The 8,718-nt window shown below is 36.9% G+C and overlaps 1 pseudogene; it reads left to right on the forward strand.

Annotated features, from left to right (window-relative positions):
- The first annotated feature begins 7,639 nt into the window (after window positions 1-7,639).
- Window positions 7,640-8,382, forward strand: LOC138170495 (protein LLP homolog pseudogene; annotated as a pseudogene).
- Window positions 8,383-8,718: the final 336 nt, after the last annotated feature.

The raw sequence follows: 8,718 nt of genomic DNA on the forward strand, positions 1-8,718 counted from the left end.
TGGGTAACTACACATGTACCAGCTATATTGAATTTCTTTTTTTCCTAGTGGGGGTGGGTGAGGAGGGAGGAAGGAAAAAAACTGGAAATTTAAAAAACAGATATTTTTAAAAATTGCTTTTTATATGCAACTGGGAAATAATATATACAGGCACTGAGGCATAGAAATCCATTTTGCCCTACTAGAAAATTAAAGGGGAAGGGGGATGATATAAGAGAGAACAGATTGGGGGAAGGGCTTTTCAGCCAGCTTCCTATTTGGGGTGCTGGGGTAGGGGAAAGACAGGGAGAAAAATTTGTAACTCAAAATTTTGTGTAAATGAATGATGAAATTTAAAAATTAATTTAAAATTTGGGAGTAAGAAGAAATCCATTGAGGGCAGAGCCAAGCTGGTGTAGAGAAACCAGGGAAACAATATTAAATCCATCCTTTAAACTAATTCTAGAGCAACAGAACTCACACAAAGACAGGGTGCAAAATTTTCCAGATTAAGATTGTTTAGTAGGACTTCAGAAAAGGTCTGTTTCACATGAATAAGCAGGGGGAGGGGGCAGTCCAGCATTGATTTTGTCCAGACAAGCCAGACAGACATTCTTAGCCATAGCACAGATCAGCAAATGAGGACCCTGCAATGTTAGCAAATTGGAAATCCTGGAGCTCCAGCACAACAGGCATGACTAGATCAGGCTGCCTCCACCTCAGTGGGCAAACCACAAGGACCTGAGGTCCTGTCATGGAAAGCCAGTGATCAGGCCCCTGGCCTACAGCACAAGCAGTTTGGAATAGTGCCCACTGCTCCACAGGTATAGAGCTCAACATTAAAAGGCAAAAAAATAGGTGTAAAACGAGTAAGAAACAGAAGACAGCCCTGACTATAGAAAATATATCACCACAGTAGTATGGTACCAGGGAAGATGAAAACAAAAATTTAGAAGAAGATGACATCAAAATACTTAAATGTGAAGCCTCAAAGGGGAATATGAATTGTTTTCAAGGCCAAAAATTCCAGAAGGGTCTTATAATCAAGTAAGAGAAGTAGAAGGAAAATTGGAAAAAAAATGAGAACTATTCAGGGGAATTATGGGAAAAGATTCAACAGCTAGGAAAAGGAAGAAGAAAAAGTGATTGAAGAAAACACCTCTTTAAAATATACTATCAAAAAAATGGAAAATGAGGTAAAAATGTTATCTGAAAGAAATAATACCTTAAAAATTAGAATTTGGTAAGTGAAAGCTAATGATTCTATGAGACATGTATATCAGTCCAACAAAATCTAAAGAATTAGAGAAAAAGAAAAAAATGTAAATCCCTCATTAGAAAAAAATAATTTCCCTGGAAAATAGATTCAGGAGAAATAATTTAAGAATAATTCAAAGGTTGTGTTGAAGAAAAGAGCCTGGAGAGTATCTTTCAAGTAAATATTATGGAACACTGCCCTGTTATCCTAGAACCAGAAAGCAAGAGTCATTGAAAGAATCTACTATTAACCTCCTAATAGAGATCCAAAAATGAAAACTCCAAGGAATATTGTACCTAAATTCCAGAATTACCAGGTCAAGGAGAAAATACTGTAAGAAGCCAAGGAGAAACAATTCAAATATCAATGCATAGGATTTATCAGCTTTGACATTACAGGATTGGTGAGCTTGAAATGTGATGCTCTAGAAGGCAAATAAGATTGAATTACAATCAGGAACCAAGAACCCAGCAAAAATGAACATATTCTTTCAGGGGAAAAGATGGATATTCAATGAAATAGGGGACTTTCAAACTTTCTTGATGGAAAGATCAGAGTTGAACATAAAATGTCATCTTCAAATACAAACACAAGAGAAGCATTTAAAGATAAACAGGAAAGAAAAAAATAATTCAATAAGATTAATATATATATGTATACATACATACATATATATATGTGTGTGTATGTATATATATATATATATATATATATATATATATATATTACTTAATTAGAAGATGATATTGTGGACCTTGAGAACTGTGTCTCTATTAGGGCAGATAGAAGGAGTATACATAGACAGAGGGTATGATAATAGGTTGATTTTGATGTGATCATATAAAAAATTAAGGGGTGAGAAAAGCATTGTTTTGAAGAGGAAAGAGAGAAGCAAAATAGTGTAAGTTACATCACATGAAGAGATACAAAAGAGGTATACAAATTTACCTATTGCAATAGAGGGAAAGAAGGGAAGGGTTGAGCAGTATGTGAACCTTAATTTCACCAGATTTGGCTCAAAGGGAGAATAACATACACACTGAATTGGATATAGAAATTTATCCTACACTACAGTGAAGTAGGAGGGGAAATGGGAAAGAAATAGGAGCTAACAGAATGAAAGGCAGATCAAGGGAGGTTGTGGTCAGAAGCAAAACTAGTGAGGGAGAAGAGGGTGAAAGTAGAGAGAAAGGTAGTAAGGGGGACTGGGAACAGAATGGAGGGAAATACATAGTAATCATAACTGTGAATGTGAATGGAATGAACTTTCCTATAAAATGGAAGCAGATAGCAAAATGGATTAAAAACTGGAAACCTATAGTATGTTATTTACAAGAAATACATTTGAAGCAGAGAGATACATACAGTTTACAGGCAAAAGACTGAAGCAGAATATATAATGCTTGCTTCTTGGAAACTGAAGCCAGCTACAAATACATGGAAAGATCCAAATAAGAGACATCAGAAAGAATCATGTTCTCATATTTTACTTAAAATATTTCAGAAGAGGTGGCATGCTCTATGTGCCTAGACTTCAGATGTGCCACGTCTATGGAATGTGGTCACAGTTTCTTCAAAGACTGTATCCTCCCATACATTTGTGGAACTTGTGGGGACAGCTTTAAATGTCCTGAGCGCTAAACAATTTCTGTTGTGAAGAATCTCTGGCCGAATCAACAACTGTGAAAAGTAGCATTGTCCTTCAAATTGGTCCAACCTCACTTTAGGAGGAACCTGAATAATAAAAAAATATATAATTTTAAAAAATAAAAAAAATGATCAAGAAAAAATTCCATGACAAAATAAGTCTGGATCATGAGATTGTACATCCTAGAATCATTTTATAGAAAGATATAAAAATAAGGACAGAAAGAGATTCATGGAAGAAACTGCATTTTGTTTGAGAAAGATCCAATCTATGTGGTCTTGTTCTATCAACTCAGAACTTCATGTATGGAAGGGAGGTAACTGTGGGAAATAGTTCTGTTTGGGATATCGGTCTGTGAAGGACCTCTGAAAATATAATTGGAAAAGTTTCGTCATTTTTTTTAAATTGGATATTGACTTTTGAGTCTAAGACAAAACAAGCAAGCAGTCTGCATTACACCTGGAATATTAATTAACTTTAGGATGAAAACTCTCTAAGTTGGGGATATTTTTGGATGATGAGGCAAGGACACAGTGTTTTATGATGTAAACAGTTAATGCCACATCTATACACTCACCAATTAATTTTTACAGCCTCTCTGGCATATGTTTTCCATTGGAAGCTAAAGAAAAAATGCAGGGGTAGCAATCCTGATCTCAGAAATACCAAAGTAAAAACAGATCTAATTTAAAGAGATGGGGGGGGGACCTATAGCTTACTAAGAGTAACAATAGACAATGGATTAATATCAATATTAGACATACATGTATTAAGTGGAATAGCAACTCTCTTCTGACAGGCAAAGTTAAGTGAGTTACAAGAAGAAATAAACAGCAAAGGGGGCAGAGACAAGATGGTGCAGTAGAAACAGGACTTCCCCAGGACTTGGGCATCCACCTCCCCCAATTCATGTAAAAGGGGACTCTGAACAAACTTTGGAGCTACAGAGTACACAAAATGACACAAAGAAGCTAACCTCCTGCTGAGGACAACAGATCAGGCTGGCAGGAAGTGGCCAGCACAGTGCTCTGGGAGACCAGCCCAGCCCCACTCCAAGATTTTAGCCCCAGGGCAGGCCTGACCAAGCACCAACTGGAGGGACTCCAGATCATCACCAGCTGTGGCCATTTCCAGAATAATCAACATATAGATGCTAAGGACAAAGTGAGAGGTCAGTGCAGCATGGATTTTTGGAATCCAGTAGTTGGGAGTGCATCAGCCTCTTCACCCAAGGCGAGAAGCCACTGAGGACCCAGTAGCCATGCAGCTACTCCCACATGGCAGTTTCACCTCCTGGATTGCAGAGTGTAGGGAGACCAATCAACCAGTCTGAGGGGTATTCCCTTCTGCTTTAACCTGCTTGGATCTGGATTGTTAGGGTGGAGGTCTTGGGGTGTGTTCTCAGCTTTCCAGAGTGTGTGGAGGCTTCAAAGAGGGCACCCAACTAATACCTTCAGCAGCTGAGAAAACCCCAGCATTTGGTACAGAGCTCCCCTGTCTGGTAGCAGAGTCCTACTGTGGCAAAAAAGCCAAAAGTCAAGTAACTGAATGGAAAAATTAGTGGGAAAAGGAAGCAAACCAGGCAAAGCAATCCAACATTAGACTCATATTCTGGGAACAAAAGGAATCCAAGCATGGAACAAGAGGAAGACAGTGAAATCACAACTCCTGCACCAAATCTTCAAAGAAAAAATATGAGCTGGTTACAGGCCATAGAGGACCTTAAGAAGCAAATAAGAGAAGTGGAGGAAAAATAGGCAAGAGAAATGAGAATGATGGAAGAAAATTATGAAATAAGAGTCAATAGCCTGACTGAGGAAAATCACACCTTAAAAAATAGTCTAACTCAAAAGGCAAAAAGAAGCTCAAAAAGGCAATGAAGAGAAAAATGTTTTAAAGAGCCAAAATTGGCAGATGGAAAAAGAATCTCCAAAGCTCAATGAAGAGAATCATTCCCCCTCTTAATTAGATTGGAGCAAATGGAAGCTAGTGACTTTATGAGAAATCAAGATGCTGTTAAAAAGATACAAATGATAGAATAGAAGTCCATGTGAAATATATCATTGGAAAAAACACTTCCCTGGAAAATAGATCCAAGAGAGAGGATTTAAAAATTATTGGACTACATGAAAGCCATGATCAAAGAAAGAACCTAGAAATTATCCTCCAAGTAATTCTGAAGGAAAACTGCCCTGGTGTTTGAGAACCATAGGGCAAAATCGAGGTTGAAAGAATCCACTGATCACCCCTGAAAATGATCCCAAAAAGGAAACTCCTAAGAATATTATAGCCAGGTTCTGAAATTCCAAGATCAAGGAGAGAATATTACAAACATCCAGGAACAAACAATTTGAATATTGTGGAAACACAATCAGGATAACACAGGATCTGGAAGCTTCTACATTAAGGGATTGAAGGACTTGGAATATGATATTGCAGAGGGCAAAGGAGCCAGGATTAAAACCTAGAATCACCTACCCAGCAAAACTGATTATCATGTTTCAGGGGAAAATATGGCCATTCAGTGGAATAGAGGACTTTCAAGCATTCTTGATAAAAAAAAAAAAAAACCTGAGTTGAATAGAAAATTTGTAATTCAGATACAAGAAGAAAGAGAAGCTTGAGAAGGTATACAGGAAAAAGAAATGATAGGAACTTATCAAAGTTGAACTATTTACATTCCTAGATGGAAAAATGATAATTTTAACTGATGAAACATTTCTCAGTAGTAAAATAGTTGAAGGGAATTTATATATATATATATGAGGGTATATGGCAATATGAATACATATGTGAATGTGTGTATATGTTTACAGGGATACATAGATAGAGGGCACCAGGCCAATTTAATAGGAAAGGATGATACTAAAAAGGTGAAATTAAGAGGTGATAGATGAATATAATGAGAGGAGATGGGGAGATGCAGAATGTGGTAAACTATCGCATATAGTACAGGCAAGGAAAAATGGTTACAATGGAGGGGAAAAACAGGAAGACAAAAAGGCAAAACCTTATTCTCACTGAATTTGGCTTAGGGAGGAAAGACATAAATAGTGTATCTCACCCTACAAGGGAGTAGGGGGGGAAGGGTATGGGGGGGATAATAAGGCAGGGCAGGCTGCGAAAGAGGGAAATTGGAAGCACCCACTTTTGCAAGGGGACAGGATAAAAGTAGAGAATAGAAAAAGTGGGAAGTGGGATAGGAGGGAGGGGAATACAGTCAGTCTTTTACAATATTTCTACTATGGTAATGTTTGCATAGCTACACACGTAAAACCTATACTTAATTGCTTATCTTCCCAGTAAGGGTGGGTGACTAGGGAGGAATAGAATGAATCTGGAATTCAAAATTTGACAAAAGATTCTGGACAAACTGAAGAATTTATGACAAAACAAGAGATAAAGAACATTGTGAAAAACATAATGCAAAATTTTCCTTACATTAAATTAAAAAGGCTTTGCACAGGGTGTAGCCACGATGGTGGAATAGAAGCACAAATTAGGTATGGGCTCCTCCTCCAATAACTTCCCATACATGTGAAAAATGACTCTCAACAAATTTTAGAGCTACAGAACCCAGAAAGTGACAGAGAAAAACAAATTTCCCATTGAAGGAAGCCTGGCAGGCAGAAGGGTCTACCACAACAAACTGGGAGCCAAGCACAGTACAGAGTGAGCCACATGGATCCAGCCCTAGGGTAGTCCCAACCAGTGACTTTTCTCAATATGAGGATATTTTGATATTTGAAGGGATCATATATATGTTTGTGTGTGTATATATGTGTGTGCATATATATTCATATATATATATATGTATACACACATATATGTATGTATAATAAGGTGTATGTGTGTATAAATATATATGGGAGTGTGTGCATATGTTTGTACATGGATACATAAAGTAATAGGATGACGTGAACATGAAGGGAAGATATCTAAAAAATAAAATTAAGACGTGAAAGAGGAATTTATTGGGAGAAGGAGAAAGGAGGAAATAGATTAGAGTAAATTATCTCTTCTAAAAGAATCAAATGGAAACTGTTACAATGAAGGGGAAGAATGGGAAGGTGAAAGGAAATGCAACAACTTTGTTCTCGTTGAATTTGGCTTAAGGAGGGAATAACATACACACTCAATTGGGTATCTTACCCTACAGGAAAATAAGGGGGTAGGGGATAAAAGGGGGCATGATAGAAGGGAGGGCAGATTGGGGGAGAGGGTAGTTAGAAGCTAACACTTTTGAAAAAGGAGAGGGTCAAAGTAGGAGATACAATAAATGGGGGGGAGGGATAGGATGGAGGGAAATACATTTAGTCTTGCACAATATAACTACTATGAAAATGTTTTGTGTAACTATACATGTACAAACTATGTTGAATTGGTTGTCTTCCCAGTCGGGATGGGTGAGGAGAGAAGAAGGGAAAGACTTTGGAACTCAAAGTTTCAAAAACAAATGTTAAAAAAAAATCTTCCTCTTTTGTTTTTTATATGCAACTGTAAAATACAGGGTCCTGGGGTATAGGAATCCATCCTGCATTACTGGAAAGTTGTAGGGGATGTGGGAGGATATAAGAGAGAACAGATTGGGGGAAGGGGTATTCAGCATTCTTGCTATTTCAGGTGGGGGGTAGGGACAAGACAGGGAGAAAAATTTATAACTTAAAATCTTGTGGAAATTAATGTTGAAAAGTAAAAATAAATAAATAAATTGGAAAAAAGAAAAAAAAAACACAAAGGGAGGAAGTGGGTCTCGGAGGGCAGCAAGCTCCAGGTAAAAATGGCAAAAAAGCTTACAGAGTAAGTGGAAAAGGAAGATGCGGGTAGAAAAGAGAAAGAAGAATGCACCAAAGGAACTTATTCGCCTAAAAAGTATACTTAAAATAGATGGCGGTGTTTTAATGGAAGCGGTAAAAGACATAGCAACCGTGATAGTACCTGGAAAAATCAAAGAGAAAACAGATTCTGTGGGGAAAGATCAAGAGGGTGAGTCGAAAATGGAAGTGGATGTTAAAAGAAACAAAAAGAGTTTTTTAGATGAACATGGACAGTACCCATTTTGGATGCATCTGAGGCAAAGGAAAAAACTAAAAGCAAAATGAGGGAAAGGGAAAAACAAAGTGAAGGCAGCAAAAGCAGCAAAGGGTCTGGCCTGGTAGAGCCTTGAAGGCCTGCAAAAATATCACATGGATGTGTTTGTTCAGAATATGTACTTTGATTGAATGAAAATAGTTTTGTTTCCATATTCTGCCCTGTTCGGTTACTTTGGCTGAAACATGGAATATTTGTCTTCCATACTTCATTTGGTTCTTCATCATGAAACATTCTTTTTGTTTGATTAGTGTTAGCTGCACCAAACTTTTGTCTGGCTGTATCAATGATTTATCTGATGCAGCAGTTTTCAGCAAATGAACTGTAATCATTACATGTTCCTGCATTTTTGGCAAATATATTTCATAAAGATACAGTTATCTGTCTTAGATAGCCCCACTCTAAAAAAAAGTATCATATTTTTATAATTTCTTAGACATAACTGTTGTTTATCTTAACAGAACTTGTGTTCCTACAGTCTTTTTTGCTCTTTAAGGAAATATATATATATATATTCTGTGTTTAGATCATGAAGTCTGAAATTTTATATGCCATTAAGAAATTAATTCTTTGCCACTGAGGTAAATAGCTGAAACTTGCATTCTTTTGCAAAATACATTATTGATATTCTTTCTTTTTACATAATTTTTATTTGCCACTGTATCTTTTCCCTCACTTCCTCCCAGAGAGCCATCCTTTGTAATAAAGAATAAAAATTCAGCAAAACTCAAAAAAAAAAAAA

The sequence above is a fragment of the Petaurus breviceps genome, unplaced genomic scaffold, assembly GCF_028583685.1.
Source record: "Petaurus breviceps papuanus isolate PSGF00001 unplaced genomic scaffold, PetGlider_PUasm1.0 126, whole genome shotgun sequence".
Lineage (NCBI taxonomy): Eukaryota > Metazoa > Chordata > Mammalia > Diprotodontia > Petauridae > Petaurus > Petaurus breviceps.